This window comes from Alligator sinensis, unplaced genomic scaffold (assembly GCF_000455745.1).
Source record: "Alligator sinensis unplaced genomic scaffold, ASM45574v1 scaffold433_1, whole genome shotgun sequence".
In the NCBI taxonomy this organism is placed as follows: domain Eukaryota; kingdom Metazoa; phylum Chordata; order Crocodylia; family Alligatoridae; genus Alligator; species Alligator sinensis.
In genome coordinates this window covers 336,874-356,258 of record NW_005842502.1, presented here as the reverse complement: position 1 = coordinate 356,258, position 19,385 = coordinate 336,874, and positions in this window count along the sequence as shown.

Sequence of the window (19,385 nt, the reverse complement as noted above, 5' to 3'; positions counted from 1 at the left end):
TTAGATATTACTTCATAGAATCACAGAATCATAGAAGTAGAGTTGGAAGGGACCTTGCAGATCTTCAAGTCCGACACCCTGCCTGAACAGGAAGAAAACTGGGCTCAAATGACCCCAGCCAGGTAGGCATCAAGCCGCTTCTTAAAGCCCCCCAGGTTAGGAGCCAGCACCACTTCCCTTGGAAGTTGGTTCCAGATCCTAGCCGCCTTAACTGTAAAGTAGTTCTTACGGATATCTAATCTAAACCTACTCTCCAACAACTTGTGGCCGTTATTCCTTGTTATCCCGGGGGGCGCTAGGGATAATATGTCTTTCTTGAAGGAAAGAAAACAGGTAGATTAATTTAGGATTAAGATATGGATTATTTAGTATAGTGTCGTGGAAAACACATGCAGCAAACTTTTGGGTCAGGTCAGCAGAAGCTTTATTTGGATAGCGCTACAGCTGTAGGAGGGGCCCAAAGTGACATGGATTCACCATGCACTTGGAGGGGCTCCCTCTCTAAACGTTAAAGCAAAAGACTTATATACCTTTTTAACAGCCACCTACAATTTACATGAACATATAGTGAAATTTTTTAGAAACCTAGCTGCAGTAACAGTTACAAAAACATTATTTTCATTTCTTTGTTACAAAACACTCTTTTCTTGCTGTCTCAGTAACCGCTGATTACTACAAGGCCAGACATTCTTTCTCTTTTCCTAGCCCACACTTTTACACAACGACTTTTGTTTTATCTTTACAACCTTTTTCGATCAAAGTTTAAGGCCTTTGCTTTTTTTTTTTATACCACAGTCGGATATGGATTAAGATGAAAGTTTTAATCAGAAGCAGATTTAAAGCATATACCCCTATGATGCTGAGCTGGAAGGTAATCAATCTGTGCCATCCCATGAGAATGAAAGCAACAATTATTTAGCATTAACAAGCTATCTTTGGTTTTGTGACTGGTCTTCTGAAATTTAGACTGCTGTATTAAGTTCTGACAAATCTTATTATATTCTGACTGAACTGTCTGGGAATAGGGCAGGAGAGGCAGGCTGCCTGCGGCCAGCTCCCAGCAACCCAGCTGCCCCTGCAGAGTGAGTGGGAGCAGGTTGCTCATCTGGCAGCTGCCTGGGTCAGGGCCTGCCCAGCTGATTTACCATGGTCCATGGGCATCTGTGCAAGCATGACCCATGATCTGAGACCAAGTAGATCACAGCCCTTTGGCTGTTATCTCAGAAATGTTGCAAACTCTCACAAATAAGGTCTTTCTCCTGTCTCTGTAGGGCCTGCAGCTGCACATGGGGGAGAGGCACGAGTTGGCAGCTGGGATGTACCATCAAGGCCACTGCCAGCCTTGGGCAGAGCCAAGCTCTATGTATGCACCAGCTCCAGCAGTGCAAAATCCAGGATCAGACTAGGTTGCTGGTCATGGTGGCCAAGGAGCACCTGGTGGATTCGCGGGCCTGGTGGGAGAAGGATGTTGTCTGCAAAGAGTTGAGGGACCAGTGCAAGGAGGCAAGGCACTGGCATGATGAGGAAACAGACCAGTGGGAGGGACTGGGAGGACCAGGAGGACAGGTACGTGAAGGCCAAGGAGTGGTAGGCTTTCCCGGGGGCCCAGGCAATGGAGGCCATGGAGGAGGACCACCGGGTTTTGGATGGTGTAGAAGGCAAGCCAATGCTGTCCCACAACCTCTGCCTCTCCCTGGAGGGCTACCTGTGGCTGTGTTACACATCCCTGCCCCCCCACAGATGAGGACAACATAGCCACCAGCATCAATGAATTCCTTGGTGTGTGAAAGGACTGTGCCCACCTAGCTGAATTTATTCCCAGTCAGTGTCTACACATGCGCTATTTCTCAGTAACTACTCAAGGGTTAATTTCTTACTTGTATTTGCAGGTAGCAAATTTACTCAAGACTAAACCAATTTACTGCACAGTAAGCATCTGCACATGTAGATGCTGTCACTTACTGCACAGTAATTTGCTCTACTGCACAGTAAAGCATCTTGTGTAGATGCACCCAGTATGATCTAGAAGAGGAGAGGGAAATTATTTGGGCTGGGGCCACATCAGGAATTTTGGTGAGCTGTTTCAGGCTAGGCTGGGCTGGGTGAGGGGGGAGAAACTCATTCTATCTGGCCCTTGGGGTCCCAGACTGAGTTGTTGGGTAAGGTGTCCATGGCGGACCCCCAGGACCCTTATGTGCTTATCCAGGTGGATGAAATGGGGCCATGGGCAGGTGGGGATTGGTGCCTGGGAGCAGGATGGGTGGGCTGCACCAGAACTGGGGCCAGGATCATAAGGTTGTGACAGCATGGGGCTGGGGCCTGGGGTGGAGCCACAACCTGCTCCCTACCCATACATGCCCATGAAACCAGTGCCTGGCACAGGACCATATGAGGAACAGATTGTGGCTCTGCCCCAGGTCCTGGTCCCTGGCCCTCAGTCCCACACTGTCACCACCCTGTAATCCTGTCCCCAGTCTCTGACCCAGCCCTGCCCACCTGTCCTGCTCCTAGACTCCGCTGCCCACTCTCCCATGGCCCCAGCCCATCCCATATGCCCAGCTAAGAACACCCTACCTGTCATCATGGAGTCTTCATGGAGACTCCACCCACCTGCCTGCTGTATTGCGTTTTCTATTGGGTTCCCTTGGCCCTTTTCCTGCTGCATAAAGGTAACAATCTTAATTGAAAAATGTGTTAAATGAACTAAATCACACACAACCAAAAAGCCATTCTTTAAGAAAGAACAACATATTCTGTGTCAGTGCCTTAAGCAGAATTTCACTCAGCTGGAGCTAATTTTTCCTCAGATAAATGATTATGGAGTTCCTGAGAGAGGTTTCCAAGGAACAGAGAAATAGTCCTCAAGTTAGGCAAATAGTGAGGTGTCTGTCTGTTGGTAAATGAAACAACAAGCCTAAGATGAAACTGTAAATGAATACACTGTCAGAGGCTGCTTCACAGAAGGGTTTAATGAATACAGAACATCTCACACACAGAGAAGACATTGTAGTAGGAAAGAACATTGCAGCCTCACAGTAATAAATATTCATAACCAAAACTCAAACTTTGGAGCTCTGTCAGGTTAAACTAGAACAAAATAAATTATGGACTTCAAAACTCATCAATTTATATGTAAATTTACAGCAGAGAAGTAAAAGAAATTTGCAGCTTCTACCCTGTCTAACTCTAGAAAGACTCCAAGAGATGAATGCATAGCAGGACTCATGTTAATTCTCATCTTTGTTGTTACACTGGAAAGGAATATAGTATCCTATCCCACAATCCCGAATAAATAAACTACAAAGAAACCAAACCATTAAGAACAAATGCTTGAGTGGATAAAAAGTATCTATACAATACACAGTTTGCCTCTGTTCACAGATACTAACTCCTACACAGGAGGGAGCTGTATGATTTTATTAGAAAGTCTATGTTCACACAAACACACCATCCTATCAAAGGACAGGTGGGACATTAAAAAAATACTGGTCCTTGATGCCATTCTGGTTTATCAGCATTTCCCCCCTGGCCTTATCCTTGAAGATACTTATAGTATCAAAGATGCTGCAAAGATGAAGTAGGATGGAAGATAGGGAACCTTACATTACAAGTCAGTTTCTCTGCAAGGTAAAACATTTATTAAAAGGCTACAAAGTTGTACAACCTTGGCAAGGGTTGGAGACTGTGAAATTCCACAAATAAGGATATTACTCTGGCAGAATGCCACCTCTTTCTCTCCCCAAAAACTCTGCTTTGTGGCAATTTGGTTAACATGGGCCCTGCAGAGGGCAGACATCCCAACTCTTTAGGTAACCTGAGTTGGATACATTTCTGAGGGAGGGGGGAAACCTGCTCCCTCTGGCTACGTGGCTGGCATCACATACCTGGGTGAGGGGCTTATGCTTCCTATTGTTTTAAGCAATGCCAACCTGGGAGGGGGCTAGAGACCCTGCCAGTCTGCCCAGCAACCAGTGATGCATTTCAAATTGTTTGGCTGGCAGCCAACAGGTGCTGGTCTCCATTGGACCAGGTAGATGAGGGCATAAGAGCTATATAAGATAAGGACTGCCCAGGAGAAGGGGTAGTAGCCATGATGACAACTCAGAACAAGAAGAACCGGACTCTCTCTCTTGAAATTCATGATCAATGAACTGCCTGCCTCCAGAGGGAATCTCCACCTGCCTCTGGATGGAAAGTAAGTAAGGACCTGAGAGTGAGTAAGCTACCTGAATAAGGAGAGTGAGTAAACTACCTGAGATCCAACTAGATATATAGCTTGCAGATGTGTGATCAAAGGCTACCCAGCCATGCCAATTTGCTCTCTAGGATTTCTCTGATATTGCTTTACTCTGCACCCTATTCCAAACCTACTGCTTGTAACCAATAAAGTTCTCCTTTATACCTAGCATGGGATACTTATTGGGAGAGGGGCTAGATTATGCCTTGGGGTCCCCTTGGTTCAACTGGCTAAGGGAAACCACTATTTGTGCTTCAGTCTGAGGGAAGCACCCCAAGTTCTTGAAGTTCTTGAACCCTTGAGGGCTACTAGGCCTGCGTTTCCCAGGGGGCACAGTGCCAAGATCAGGCCAGACCCTGGGTGGTGGTGGCGCTACCCCCAGGCTAGTGGGTGCACTTCAGGAATGGGGTCGGCCAGACGTGAGGCACCCCCAGGGAGGCACTTGGAGCCTGGAAGGTGGTTGGGCACAGTGAGGTGGGTGGCTCAGCACAGGAGCACCCCCTACTGGCTCACCACAATTATCAATAAACAGGTCCTCAAAAAGTATGTTCCTGTGCTGCCTTTAGAGATGCATGCAGAAATAATTTTAAGATATCCATAAGGAATTTGGCTTTTAAGGGAGAATTTAGGTATGACTTTTTTCACACATTGTAGTATATTTAGGAGAAGCATCACTTGCAAAACATTTTATATACTTGCATCTTGACTCTTGCTTTAACATTTTCTAAATCTACTCAAACATAACAAGGTTTGCATTTAGATTTATCTCTGAAGAGTGCAAGATAGGCTCCCAAATGACCTTATTTCCAATAATTTTTAAAATATCTATCTTAACCACCACAACTGTATTTTCTATACATGCACCTATCATTGTAGATGTCAGCTGTGTGGAAACCTTAAGATTCATGATTAGTAGCTTAGGGTGGTAGAGCTGTTCACTACTCTCAGGAACCACATGGGGAACCCAAAGTAAATAGTTTGGGGTAGGGAATGCAGCTGGTGGGATGGGGAGAGGGTGGAAATAGCGCAGCCTCAGGGCTGGGTCAAGTGGCTGGGCTTTCCCAGACCCAGGGTTGTACTGCACATGTTTGCAAGTGTTTGGGAGACTGGGTAAACTCCTTCCTAGGTCAGGTTAACCTGATCTCTATCTAAGTTAGTGCACCTCCTCAGGTGCACCTAACTTAGATCAGGCATGCCAGTTTTTGGGTGATTTAAGGCCTTTTAACACATGACCCTGGTTAAGACAACCTAAATATAATACCTGTACATACATTTAGAGTTAAAAAATGGACACTGAATGAAACCGGTCTAGTCAAGCCCCTTGTCCCAGAGTGATTAATAAAGTATAGTATATAGTAGAGTGGAATATAAAGTGTAGAGAGTGATCAGAATACAAAGGTGCTTATTAGGGATGTGAAAGGCTAAACAATTAATTTAACAGATAAACCCAGATAACCAGTTAGCTTACCAGTTGTCATTTAGCGCAGTGCTCAGTGCAGTTCAGCAGGGGAGGAGGGGCAGGGAAGCTCTGTGGTGCCCCAGCAAGAACCAGCAGGACAAGCAGAAGGGAGGGAGGGAAGGAGGACCAAAGAGGAGGGGAGGGCGAGAGGTGAGAGGAGACTAGTACCCATAGCCTATGAGGTTAAAGAGGAAAACAGTGGGCAGCCTAATGACTTGTCAATTAAGCAATTAGCTGCTTGTTCATAGGTACTTCATCCCACATGAAGTCCCCTATAGCTGGGGGCTTCATGTCAGCTGTGTTGTCTGACTGGCTTGCCACCACCTTCCTCCCCATGTCAAAAGGCCCCAGAAAATGGCTCCCAGGAGCAACCATGTCTGAGCTGCTGGGTTATTGGTTAACCATTTAACTGATAACATTAGAGGAGGTGAAATGGATAATTATTTAAACAAGTTTTTAAAAAAACATTTACATCTGCAGTGCTTATCTACTTTGCCTTCTGCCTTCCCACTCACATGGGTAATTACCTCACTCTACAGAGACACATAATTCCTGCACCAAAAGGTTCACATACCAGGTTTTTTTGTCCTGTGGGTTAGAATTGTTTGTTTATAATCTATTCACAGTTTGTGGTGACAGTCAGGTACCTGATAGTCTGTACACAGACTCTGGCAATATGCTTTTGGATCTTTTCCTTTCTTCTTTTTCATGCACAAACACTTGAAACAATGAACTAATTTGGTGAGTTTGCCAATTTCTGTTTGCAGGAATTAACCAAAGCATGACTAGAGAGGCTGGAGGCGCTGAATGAGGGGAACATTTTTTTATTTTTTTCTCTGGCTCTTATACAAAAACTTCATGACTGATGATATCTTAGGACAATGAAGAGGAGATATGAGGACATCTGCTTGGGTAGAAGGTTTGAGAAAGAACAGCATTATAAGCAAGTAGAGGTACAGATATTATAGTGCTTAGAATTTCACATTGACCATATCAGCGGAAAAAAAGTGATGAAAAGTGATGAAAAATTACTATTTGTCTAGCACAGGGCTTGTCAACCAGGGGTACATATACCTCTGGGGGTACTTGGACTGGTCCTAGAGGTATGTGTGGGCAGGTGGGAAAAGAGTGCTGCCACCTCCTAGGGGCAGGGCTGAGGTAGGCAAGGGCAGCAGCACCCCTCTGTGGTCTGGGGAACTTTGCAGGTGGCAGCCGCTGCCACCACACATCAGCCTGGTGAGCTTCCCCACCCCACAGAGGGGTGCCACTGCCCTCACCCCAGCCCGGTGAGCTTTCCTGCTTCTCCCTGGCCCTGCTCCTGGGAGGCAACAGCACTCCACCCCACCTGCCCACATGCTGTCCCTACCTCCCTGCACTGTGTCTGGCTGCATGTGAACCCCCACTCTACGCTTGGCGGTAGGCCATGCACTACCCCCTCCCCCACTTGGCATGTGGCCGTGTGCTATTCCCCCCCACCTTGGCCACACACTACCCTTGCCCCCCCCCCCCCCTTGGCATTTCCCCCCCCCACTTGGCATTTGGCCACCGGGGGGTACTTAAACTAAAACAGGTTGAAAACCCCTGGTCACCATGTATATATGCATGATTTTTTTGATCAGATTTTCTTTGAGCATGGCAGCTTAGACCACATTTTATGTATTTTAGTTTTATCATAGCAAATTGATCTGTGAAATTTAGTTTTATTGTGGCAAATCTGTCACATGTACATGTCACATACAGGTCAACTTGCCAGTTTACATGTTCTGATGCCCCTTGGCCCAACAGGTGCCACTGCAGTTCACTGGTACTTTCATGTAATTTCCAGTTTTAGTTGGCAGGTTTCTTGTGTAATGACTACTTTATACAGCAGGTATAGCTGCAGAGTCTGACACAGTTCAATCTTCACTTAATGGATCAATCCTTCAATCTCAATAAGTTCATTAGTTAAATTAAAAGTTCTTTGTTTAAACCTGTTTCTGTTGGTCATCTTGACATTTACTCTAGTGATAGCTATGATGTGTGTTGGTGTGTCAAAGATTGGTTTGCTTGCAATATGCCAGGCATCCTGGAGCACAAGCCCCCAATTTTTAATGGAAACTCCTCTGTGGGAAAACTATTGGCATTGCTCAGTGAAAAAACATAGACCATCTGGTGGCCGCTGTGTACTGCTGGTGTCCAGTTTGACACTGCTAACCTGTGTCTTAATCATTGCTCCTGACACTGCTAGACCCTGGTCTCCCCCTCTCACTGTTTCTTGATCTCTACCACACAGCACCGTTTTTTTGCAGGCATCTCCCTCAGCACTGAAAAATGGGGTTTGCTCAGCTACACAGATTCAAAAACAGTCCCTGACTTCGGGTTCTGCTGGGTACCTTTTGGCATCCAACTCAACGCTGCTGACCCCTGTCTTACTTGGTCCTCCTGACACTTCCACACCTAGGGGTCCCCACCCTCTCACTGTTTCCTGATCTCATCTGCCTAGCCATATCTCAAGATTAAATTACCAATACCAGATTTGGAATATCTCCTAGCACCTCCTGCTTTTTACAAATGCCATCAGCGGACATTATTGTCCACTCATCAGAACACTCCTATGCCCAAACCATGAATTACATTTTTGTAAATTACAGTGTATTACTTTGTACACTCCCAAAAGTTGTAAGCAGTCTCATTATCACAGCCACAGCTATGCCCAACACCCCAACATTGAAATTTCATGCTGTACACCATGGGATGGCCCTCATAGCTGGAACTCCCCTGCCCACAGCACACACAAACCGTTTCCCACACCCTCCTCAAGGGACAACCACACATCCCCGACAGCCACAAGGCATTTGCCAATGTGTGCATTGATTGCAAACACACAGAAACTTACAAGTATAAGATTTTATTTTCTTTATAAAATAATTGTACCATCAAGAATACCCATTCCCACCCCCTTTCAAAATGTCCCCTTCTTGTCTACTCTTCTATCATTTTTTCATAAAAACGACTTCCACTAGGTGCCCCTTTTTCTTATGTGATGGTTGTTCTGCAGGGGAAGAGAGAAGAGATCAGAGTTTGTCCCATATCCCCACCCTTCTTGCCTCACCTTCCAGCAGATTTCCCAAGCAATATGTCCTGAAACCTTGTATAAAAATACCTATGCACTCGGTGCTGCTAAAAATCCATCTCCAAGGGTCTGTGCAGCTGTGTCAGCCATCAAATGATGCTGGAGGGCAACTGTGAGAGAGACACACCAGTTTGCCTGACCTGTTCACACATACCATAACCTATTTTTTCATCATTGCCTTCCCTTATTACCATATTCCCAAGCCCCACTCTTCCCCATATGAAAATCTTAGCACCCGATGATCTTCCCCTGGCTCCTGCTTTGGTCCTCTCAGCTGATGATGAGAGGTTTGTAATTTCTGTTCCTGCGGGAGGTGGGGGAAGGTAAAGTCACACCACAGTGGGTGTGTGAAACAGGTTCACAGTGCATGGTGGGAGAATGACCACTGTTGGGGGTGGCAGCATCATCACCATGATAATTGGATTTTGGAAGGGTGTAGGGATCAGTGGGACAAGAATAGGGATGGTAGTTGGTTGTTGGGAAATGGGGGTGTCCATATATTCTCACCTCCGAGCATCTGACCTCCTTGCCAAGGTAGTTCAAAAGTGGAGTTCTGTGAACCTGCTCATGGACCTTAAATTGGATCAGGTTAATGTACAGAGAGGGGTCAAACTCAGACAGAGCACCCCCACCAGTTATCAAGCCAGCCTGGACCCAAACTGACACAGCTGAACATCCTGGTCTGGCACCAAAAATTGAAACATTTGTAGAGCATATCTGGTCTTTAACTGTACCCCAGGGTGGGGGGACCTCAGATACTGCTGTTGCCCAGTTAGATGCTGCTGACCTCTGTGTTAACTGGTCCTTGTGACACTTCCAGACTTAGGCTTCCCTCTTACTGTTTCCTGATCTCTTCCACACAGTGCTCCTTTTCTGCAGGCATCTTGCTCAGCAATGAAAACTGGGGTGCACACAGCAACATACTTTTGCCAGTGATCCCTGACTTTGGGGTCATTGGTGTACACCAATGTTTAATGTTGCCTGCAGGCAAAGCATGCCTTAATGGGCCCTCTTGACACATGCTGACTTAGGAATCCCTCTCACTTTCTCCTCCACTTTGCTGATCAGCACCCTGTGTTTACAATTAGGCCCCCCATCGCTGAGAAATGAGGTGCACTCAGCATTACACATTTGCAAATGCTGACCCTATTTTTGGGTCTGTGGGGTCCCCCAAAGTCTAGTTGCATGCAGGTGGAGCCTGCCTTAATGGGTCCTGTATACACTGCCAGACCTCACAGCCCCCCAGCACCCTGTGTTTGCAAGCAGGTCCCCCATTGCTGAGCAATGGGATGAGCTCAGTGTTAGACACTTGCACTTGGTCCCTAACTTTTGGGTCCCCAGGATACCCCAAAGTGTAAAGTCACCTGCAGGAGAAGCATGCTTTAATGGCTCCCTCTGACACTGCTTAACCTTGCCATTCCTGTCCCTGTTTCCTCATCTGCTTGACCCAGACTGCCCCAGAAATGACCCTGTGAACACATTGTTCTGGCACCCAGTCATCAGCTCTGTGCTGGTAGCAGGGGAGAGACCAGGGTTGCAATGCATCAGGCCCCTCCCCCATCATCTGTTCTGAGGTGTATGTACAGAGCTGATGTTGGAGCCCAGCGCAACCCCCAGTAAGCACGCCGAAGCATGGCACGTGAGGCCATTTTGCTCAGCACACCACTGCCAGCCCTGGCTCTGGGTAGCTGCTGCCAACCACGGAGCCTGGGCTGCTCCCAGCAGACAGCTGGGAGGCTGCAAGCCCTGCTGCAAGCAGTCCTAGGCTCCATAATTGGCAGCCACCCAGAGCCCAAGATTTTGTTATCTTCTCTTTTGCTGTTTGCATCTTTTGTTTCAATTTCCTTTCTTGCCTGATCACATGCATACCACATTCATACAAAATGAGTACTAAGGTGGCTAAGTAAAACAAAATGGAAGATAAAATTATAAATGGATATGTTAATTAAAGTTGGTTAAAAAGAAAATTAGCGTGAAATTAGCATGAGTCCAACAGTGGGTTTCAGACATAGTTATGCCTATGTAGCAAACTTCTTTACAGACAATGAGGGACTCCTCCCCCACCCTCACCAGGGACATAGTCTTGTGCCTTTTGGGTAAAACCTGTTTTCTGACTGCAGAATTTGCACAGTGCGTAGTTTGTATAGTGCAAAATGTACTTAAATTTGTCTTTTAACCACATTTGTTTTACAACATGTTTTCTGTTGTTCATTTCCAGTTCAGACTGAACCCCCCCTTTCCCTCCCCCGCCACCAAGTACTATTTGTGGATAAGCCAGGCAGCTGATGTGAGAACAGACAGGCTGGTGAGTAGCCTTAATGAATGTGGGAATTGGATAAAAGAACTGGCCAAACAGGTCTGATGGTGTTTGGGCAGCAGATCCCACATAGAGGGAATAATGATGATCACCAGGTATTTTCAGGTGTACTGTGTTAGGGTGACAATATTTAGATTTTGGGGAGTACTGGATTTGCAGCTGAATACAAGGCTTCAATCTGTGAAGCATCAAAAGCTGCTAGTCACAAGGCAAAATAATATATTAAAAATAACATTGCAAATGCAAGCAGTTTCCTAACATTGCAAGCAGTTTCCTAACAATGGGCTAGTGTGCAGGATGCATGATTCCTTGTGTAAGGAGAACAAGATGCAACCCACAAGCTATCATCAGGAGATAAAGCAGAAGCAAGGCCTTGTAGCTGAAGAAGGAGTCAGCAAGAAACCAGAAAGAACCAGCAAGTGACCGTGAGAAGCCAGGTTCATGGCCTTACGCATGCGCTTTTAACAGAGAGGCATGTAAATGAATGAAATGCATAGGCAATTCCAAGCTAACGAAGTAAACTGTAAACAGAGGTGGAGCTTGAGATGGGAGGAGGAATGGGTGGAGCAAAAGGAGGGACGAAGGTGGAGTGAATGTTAATGAGTATAAACCAAGGTGTACAAAATGTGAAAAAAATGCTGTGCAGGTCCTTGGTTTGTTGTTTTTTTGGGGACCTGGCCTGAAGCTGTCTCCATTTTGAATAAAGCTGTTGTGAGCAATGTGTGTTGGTGTTTGCTCTCTGCTTGATCTGGCTAATGAGTAACAGGATCCATGAGCAATTGGATCATTGTCTCCCTAGTCGTTGGGTGCCACATGGAGTCGGGGTCTAACATACTACTCACCATTCTAGTGCTGGTGATCATTGGAACTGGGCCATCTGGCCCACATCCACCTTCTAATGCCAATCCTCTGCTATGGGTTTCACGTATCCAACCACCCACAATGGATAGCTTTCAGTTGAGCTCTGATTAAAGACTGCCTAGCTGTTTCTAAAAGTTCTTTAATCAGGTTCTTAGCTTTTAAAAGCTCTTTAATCAGTGTCCTAGGGGGACGCAAGCAGAGGGCCCGAAGCCCCCTCCTGTGGCAGGACCTGAGGCAGGGCTGATCCACCCTCAGAAGGAAGAGAAAAGTCCCGAGGGCAGGACAAATTTACCTTTTTTAGGAGAAGCAGAGCCAGATGAGCCATGCTGGGATGGACTCGCCATGTGGTTTGTCAGCTGCTTTTATTGCTGGCTAGGGACAGCATGGGCAGATGGCATCATCAAAAAATGCTGCCCTGCTGATTTAAAAGCCGGTGGCGGGGAAATGGCCGGGGGAGCACCAGTAGAGTCAGATGGCAAGGCTGCTCCCTGAGCCACACACAGGCTGCATCAGAAGCCCAGAAGGAATCCAGGCAAGGACCCAACAGAGGGGTCCAGGACCAGATGAAGGAGGAATCATGCTGGCCTGGCAGGGTGGATTGCAGGGAGGATGGCATCGAGGGACCTTGGAGTCATAGATGCCAGACCCATGAGTGGGGTGGGCAGTGGCCCTGTACCCCAACATTTCCTTTTGTGTTTTAATTTGTTTTGAGTTATTCTGAGGCCCCAAGGCAGGAATGGGGGTCACGAGCGACCTCCACAGATTAGGTGGAGCTGGGACAGTGCAGCAGACAGCTACGCAGTGAGGGAAAATCCAGCACTTTGTCAGGGACAGTCCGATGTCCTGTGGTCATCCCATGCAGGAGGAGGCCACGAGATGAGCAGGGGGAAGAGAGGACAGGTGAAGAAATCAGAGGGCGAGCCGGTGATACATCATCTGGCCATCTTGAGGGTTGGCAAATGGCTGGGGTGTAGGGGAGGTGGAACCCCAAGAATGCCCGCTAAGGATAGCGCCCAGTCCACAAGGAGCTACGAGAAGGAGCCTCACCACTGAAGGGAAAGATCAAGTCATGGCAAGTGAGTATCAGGGCCTCTTTCAGGGTGAATGTGACCCAACATCAAGGCCACAGGAACACACCCTGTGGCTGACACTGGGTGCACACTCCAAAGCAGCAAGAGAGTGCCTACAGAAGGCCAGGTGAGTGCAATCAGGTTCTTAGCTTCTTTTTTCTTTTATAGTTTCAGCAGTTGTTCTTAGATCACAGTAATAGCTTAATAGTAGCATAATACACTTAAAAATAATGATGCATACTTAGTTGAATTCCTGTTCTGTTCTCAATTTATATTACTGTTTCATGTAAATAAGGTTGAACATTGTCTTTCATGGATTTCTAACTTCAAGCATGCTGTCCTTGTTTAGATAAGAGGTGACATGCATTTTGTTGGGTTGTGGGGTAGTTTTGTTTATGGTCATAGTATTGAATGCCAAGGCACTGAATGACATTTTGTGTCTATGAACCTCAGCTGTGATTGTTGCCCAGGGAAAGATCTAAAGCTGCTTGCAGTCATTTTTAATGCTATTGGGACAGTGCATGAGACCCAATTACAAATGACACCACTAAATGAGTGTCCTTGACTTAGAAGTTGAATCTAGATAAGGGTCCACTCCCCGGTGTGTGCCCAATATAGCAAAGCTGTGGGTATTGCCAGGTGCCCCTGATACAGATGTACCTCAAAGCCCTGCTGCCTTACCCCCATGTTCAGTTGTTGGCCATGAGCCAATTCTCAGGCTTACCCAATCCAGGGGTCACTGACCTCGAGGGATGTCCCTCTTGGTAGGTGCTGGATGGCAGCTGTCAGCCCCAGGGGTCATGTCTGCAGGTACGTGCAGTCTCAGGAGTCCGTTAATGAATTTTGATTGATTCACTGCCTTGATGAATAGAGCTCTGGAAGTGGTTGATCAGAGGGTATTTCAGCCCCAAGGGTCTGTTTCCAGCGTTGATTAGTTCAAACTAGGGCTTCTGTACCTTTAACAGTGAAGTTTCAGGGAGTTCCTGGCTCTGTATTGATTCTTTCCTCTCCTTAGTTTGTGGTATGTAGGTGTTAATTGCCGCTCATTAGCTTGCTTATCCAGACTAGCTACTGTGTTACACAATCAACCATGATTCATTCAGGGACCCGCTCCATACAGAGATTCCTGCCCTTGCTAACATTGTTACATGGTACAACTTACTTTTAAATTTAAAGGACATTTGTAAAAGCATCTACAAGCTCTATTTTCACTACAAGTACACCTTATATAAAAATAATAATAATATAATAAAAAAAAGAGAGAGGAAGGAAGAAATGGTAGAAAAGAGAAAGCATTCCCAAAAGGGGGCAACTACTGTAAAAGGGGCTTTTGCCATGTGGAGAAGCTTCACATTTGAGGGTGGGGGCAGGCAAAAAGGTTTCTTGCTACATTATTCCCCCCCTTGACATCGGCCATCAGGGTGATGTCACTATAATATTCGGCCTAATGCTTTAGCCTCATCAATTTTAGCATGTACAGTACTTAGGGTGGCAGTCAGTTTACAGTACAGGAATATAGTTAGGAATGTTAAAATTATCATTAGGGTAAAGAATATTACAATGGGGTGCATCATGAGGTTCAGGATACCAGTGGCAGTTGGGGACCAGCCCAGGAGGGTTTCCCAGGGGCTGTACTGGGTGCCTTTGATTTTGTTGACTACCTGGGTGACTTGGTGGTTATTACTTTGGATGATAGTATAGGTTTTGTTGGCTTGGGGCTGTAATGCTTGCAGGGGTTTTTGGAGTTCTGGGTGTGTAGTACTGTCTGAGGGCTTGCAGGGATATACCTAGGTGGGCTGGTTTAAATTTAGATTTAAAAAGGCTGTAATGTGGAGTGATTGGTTGATGTATCATGGTCCACTTTCTGGACTGAATGTCACACCCAGTGATGGATCTGACATTACATAGACAGATGTTGTGTTGCAGGCCACTAATATTATAAAGTTAATTCACTGTATGGATTGACAAAAGGTATGGAGACAAACACATCCAAAACCAATGCTGACAAGTAGGGATTGAGCACTGGGGTCTTTGAACATTACATAGGGACAAATTGAAAAATCAGGGTCAAAACAAAGGGTTTGGGACTGTAACATAAGTTCTTCACAAAGGAAACTGGAGCCAACATCCTCACAGTTATTGACTGCGATGGCTTTAAATTGGCCATTTGGTTGTTTTAGAGCCCAATGTTTACCTGTTTGTGGGATCATGAAAGTGTCATTGATCTGGCTCCCCAATGTTATTATTGGGAATACTTGATTTGTTTTACCACTAACCACCCCCATAAGATTGATGGACCACAAATTTGGATCAAACCTGAATTGTATTAGCCGCTTATAAGGGGTTAACTGTGGAGACTACCTGGTTTCCTTTCTTAACAGATTTTGTAATTCTAGGGGGATGTGTCCTTTCAGGCCTTGGAGTATGATACCCTTAATTATGTCTAGGTACCATACCTGGGCCTGGGTACACATGAGGGCAAGAGAGGTGTTTTGCCCTAGAGCTATGATTGCTTCAGTTCGGGTATGGGAATCCTAGGAAGCTACTTGAGTCATCCACTGCATAAGGGAGGCAATAGAGGCTGCTGGTAACACCCACAACTGGAGTGGAGCTTCACTGAAAGCCATTGCTGCTTGGTCACCAATCATCCCCCTACCACCCTTGCAGGAACTGCTTTCAGATGCTGGGCATAGCTTTCACTGTGCTAATAGTACCTATTGTTAAGGTGAGTGGAGGTGGACTTGTGCTGCCATAGAACCAGCCTATTCAGAAATCAGGGGGCACAGAAATCAGGGGGCACTCAGGACACAAAGATGTCTCCTGAGTGCAACAAAATGTTGGTTAGTGAAGGCATGCCACAGCCAGAGCAGGGTCCCCATATGTGAGGCAGGGCTCTACTCCTTGCTGTGCAAACTGTGAGACAGTCAAACTATGGGGGAAGGGGTACCGTTGCCAGGTGCACTCAATAGCCAGCCTAGTCAGAATTCGGGGTACACGCTAACAAGTTGACTGCTGAGCATCCCATAAGTTTGGTCAGTGAAGGCAAGCCACAGCAAGAGGGGGGACCCCATATGTGAGGCAGGGCTCTGCTCCTTGCTCTGCAAATTGTGAGTCAGTCAGACTGTGGCTGAAGGGGTGTACTTGCCAGGTGCAACCCATAGCCAGCCTAGTCAGAATTTGAGGTACACACCAACAAGTTGACTGCTGAGTGACCCAAAAGTTTGATTGTTGAAGGCAAGACGTGGCAAGAGGGGGGAAACCTCATATGTGAGGCAGGGCTCTGCTCCTTACTCTGCAAACTGTGAGCCGGTCAAATTGTGGCTGAACGGGATTGCTTGCTGTCACAGGGCACTGAGGTGCCCTGCTCCTAAAGAGAGGAAACTGCCGGGGAAAGAGCCCTAGCGGGGAATAAGGAGCCCAGCTGTGGGTTGCCAGGGCAACCAGAGGAGGTCAACTGACTGAAAGGAGCAGGGCCTGGCTCCCTTATAAACTCTAGGAGCTGAGGCCAGAGGCAGTTCCCTGCCAGCAGCCATTGAAGAAGGAGCTCTCTGCTGCAGAAGAGAGGAGAAGCCCGCTGAAGGAGCAGCACACGACACGGCTGTGGGATGAAGAATCCCGGTAGGCAAAGCGTGATTATAGCTGGGCAGCTTATGTTTAAGTTATAGCCAAGAGACTCGAGTTTGTGTTGCTATTTGTTACACCAGTGGTTTGGGTGAGGCTATTAGGGGTTGGAGGAGGCCTCATAGGGCTCACAGCGGTGTGGGGACCTGAGCATCAGTGAGGGCACAGCATTCGGGGTGCACAGACCCCAGCCCCAGAGAGGGGCAGTTGAGAAGCCCCAGAGAAGGGGACATTGCTGAGAAGCCCCAGTGCGGGCGTGGTGAGCCCCAGAGAGGGGGCAGCATTACTGAGGAGCCCAGAGAGAGGGCAGCATTGTAGAAGAGCCCCAGAGGAGGGCAACTTTACTGAGAAGGCCCCGAGACAGGGCGGCATCACAGAGGAGGCCCTGAGAAAGGGTGCGGAAAGAGAGAGAGAGAGACAGGGCTGCCGAGAGCCCGAGTGTGTGAGGAGTCCCACCAGGCCTCCATGATCCCTACCAGGTCATATTACCCACTAGAGAGCAGGTGGGCTAGCTCCTCCTGCTTGTTTCCCCATGTGCCTGGCATTGGTGTACAGGCAACTGAGGCCTCCAACTGACACCCTTGATTTCCCCAGATGATGTGGGAGAACTGTTCCATTAGCATTTTCAAAAACAGTTAACTTAGTGTCCTCCATGTGGCAGCTTTCTTGTGTGCCAGTCCCCAGGCATGCTCCACTTGGAGTTTCCCTGTCCCCCAGCAAAATCAGTTTGAAGCCCTGTCTAGTAGATCAGCCATCCTGGCCAGGAACAGGGACTTACCTCTACATGTGAGGTGGATGTCATCTTGTCCCAGGAGTCCTATTTCCCTGAAGTGTGTTGGCGGCATCTGTTTACTTCTTCAACACAGCCTTCCCTCTTGGGTCTGTGGCCTGCAACAGGGGGCACAGAAAGAAAAGTTACTTGAGGCCCCAGTCCCTTGAGCCCAGCTTCCAGAGCCCTGTAGTCACTCATGACACATGACACTTTTATCATAGCGGCCCCTTTCTTCATCCACTCTCCATCTGTCTCTAGGTCTTCATTTCTGCTCTTCAATTTTCTTTCCACCTCATGCTTACTTGCTACTACTGATGTTGTTTTGAGCATCAGGTCTCCTTCCTCCACATCTTACACCCCAATGCTCTGTTGATCCCCTTTTTTGTTTAAAAGGCATTTGTCAGGTTTTCAGTGATGATAGTAACAAGGATAAATCAGTACAACCTATCTGAATAAGACATTTGGTAGTTCTCATTAAATGCAGTCCCCCTCATTGCTGAGTATTTTGCATGTCATGGTGAGCCATGACACTGCATACCCAGAGTCCCTCTTTTGGCCCCTCTCTCATCCTGGTAAATATGTTTAGTGTAGCCCTGCTCTCCATGAGGTGTAGCCATACCAGACTACCCTGGATCTTATCTACACACAAAGTTTTGGAGTGTCCCAACAGTTGTGACAAGAACACACAGTTCCAGTCATGACTGAGGCCTAATTAGCACATGGATCCTTTATGGCAGGTGTGTGACACAAGACATTTACTGCAGAGCAGACTGGGCAGTGCACTTAGTGTGCCTGCTCCTTTAAGGGGACCAGAATCCTGCAAAAGCAGCCTGAAAGTGGTGACTGGGCTAAGAAGAGCCTCACCTAACAGGGAAAGGGCTGGGCTTAGCCAGGAGATAATCCCAGACCCTGGATGGAACAGGCAATAAGATCTTGGAGACCAAAAAGGACTGGGTTTAACTGGGAGATAAACCCAGACCATGAATAGAGCAGACAGCAAGATCTTGGAGGTTGCTGGTAGAAGATCATTAGGCAGACAGGCTGAAGCTGAGACAGGCTACTGGCATGGCAGGAAGCAATCAGAGCCACATGACCAGGGAAGGGGGTGGGCTTAGATAGGGTATAAGCCCAGACCCTGACTTGAGCCAGTAGTAGGTCAGGGAGGCTACTGAGGGAATATCCCCTCAGCAAGATGGTTCCAGCTCCTGACTGCCATGTGAAGAGTGCAGTCATTTTCGGTCTGACCTGCAGAGCTACAAAGGGAGGAGCTCCAGACAGTGGGACAACAGTCGGGCTCTTCAGATGCTGGGGTAAGCAACTCTACTGGCCTGGGGAACACGGGAGTAGAACCTAGGCAGAAAGAGAGATGTGCATGTAGGGAAGTGACCACAGGTTTAAGACTGTACCCAGAGAGGGATGCAGGGCCAGGAGTGGCCACTGCTGGAGAGAGAGCCCATCGGGCCAAGTTGTGCCAAGGGGAGTCTGAGATTTCAACTGGCCTGAGACTGGGCCAGGGTCCAGGACAGGGTAAAGGTCCAGGAAGGGCAGCAGCTGTGTCTTGCCAGAACAAGGTAAGTCCAAAGGGTCTAGTTTGAGCTGGGTCAGGGGTCCAGAAATCTGTAGCCCAGTGGGAACAGAGAGAGGGGGCAGGAAGCTCATAGCTCAGAGAAGTAAGTGTGAGCCCGGGGAAACTGGGAGCTGGGAATGAGGCCAGTGGGCCTGGGAGTCCAGAAGGGAGGTGTGACATTAGTGGGAGAGAAAGGCCAAAGAATCCATGGCCCAGGAGGGGCAAGGATGGCCAGGGCAGGAAAACCCAGGAGTTGGTCCTGGGTAAGATCAAAAACTGAACCATACCCTAAACCCCAGTAACAGTGGTAGAACTGATTATGGGGGGTAGCCCCTATAAAGTGCCACTAGATTCAAACCCCAGGAAAGA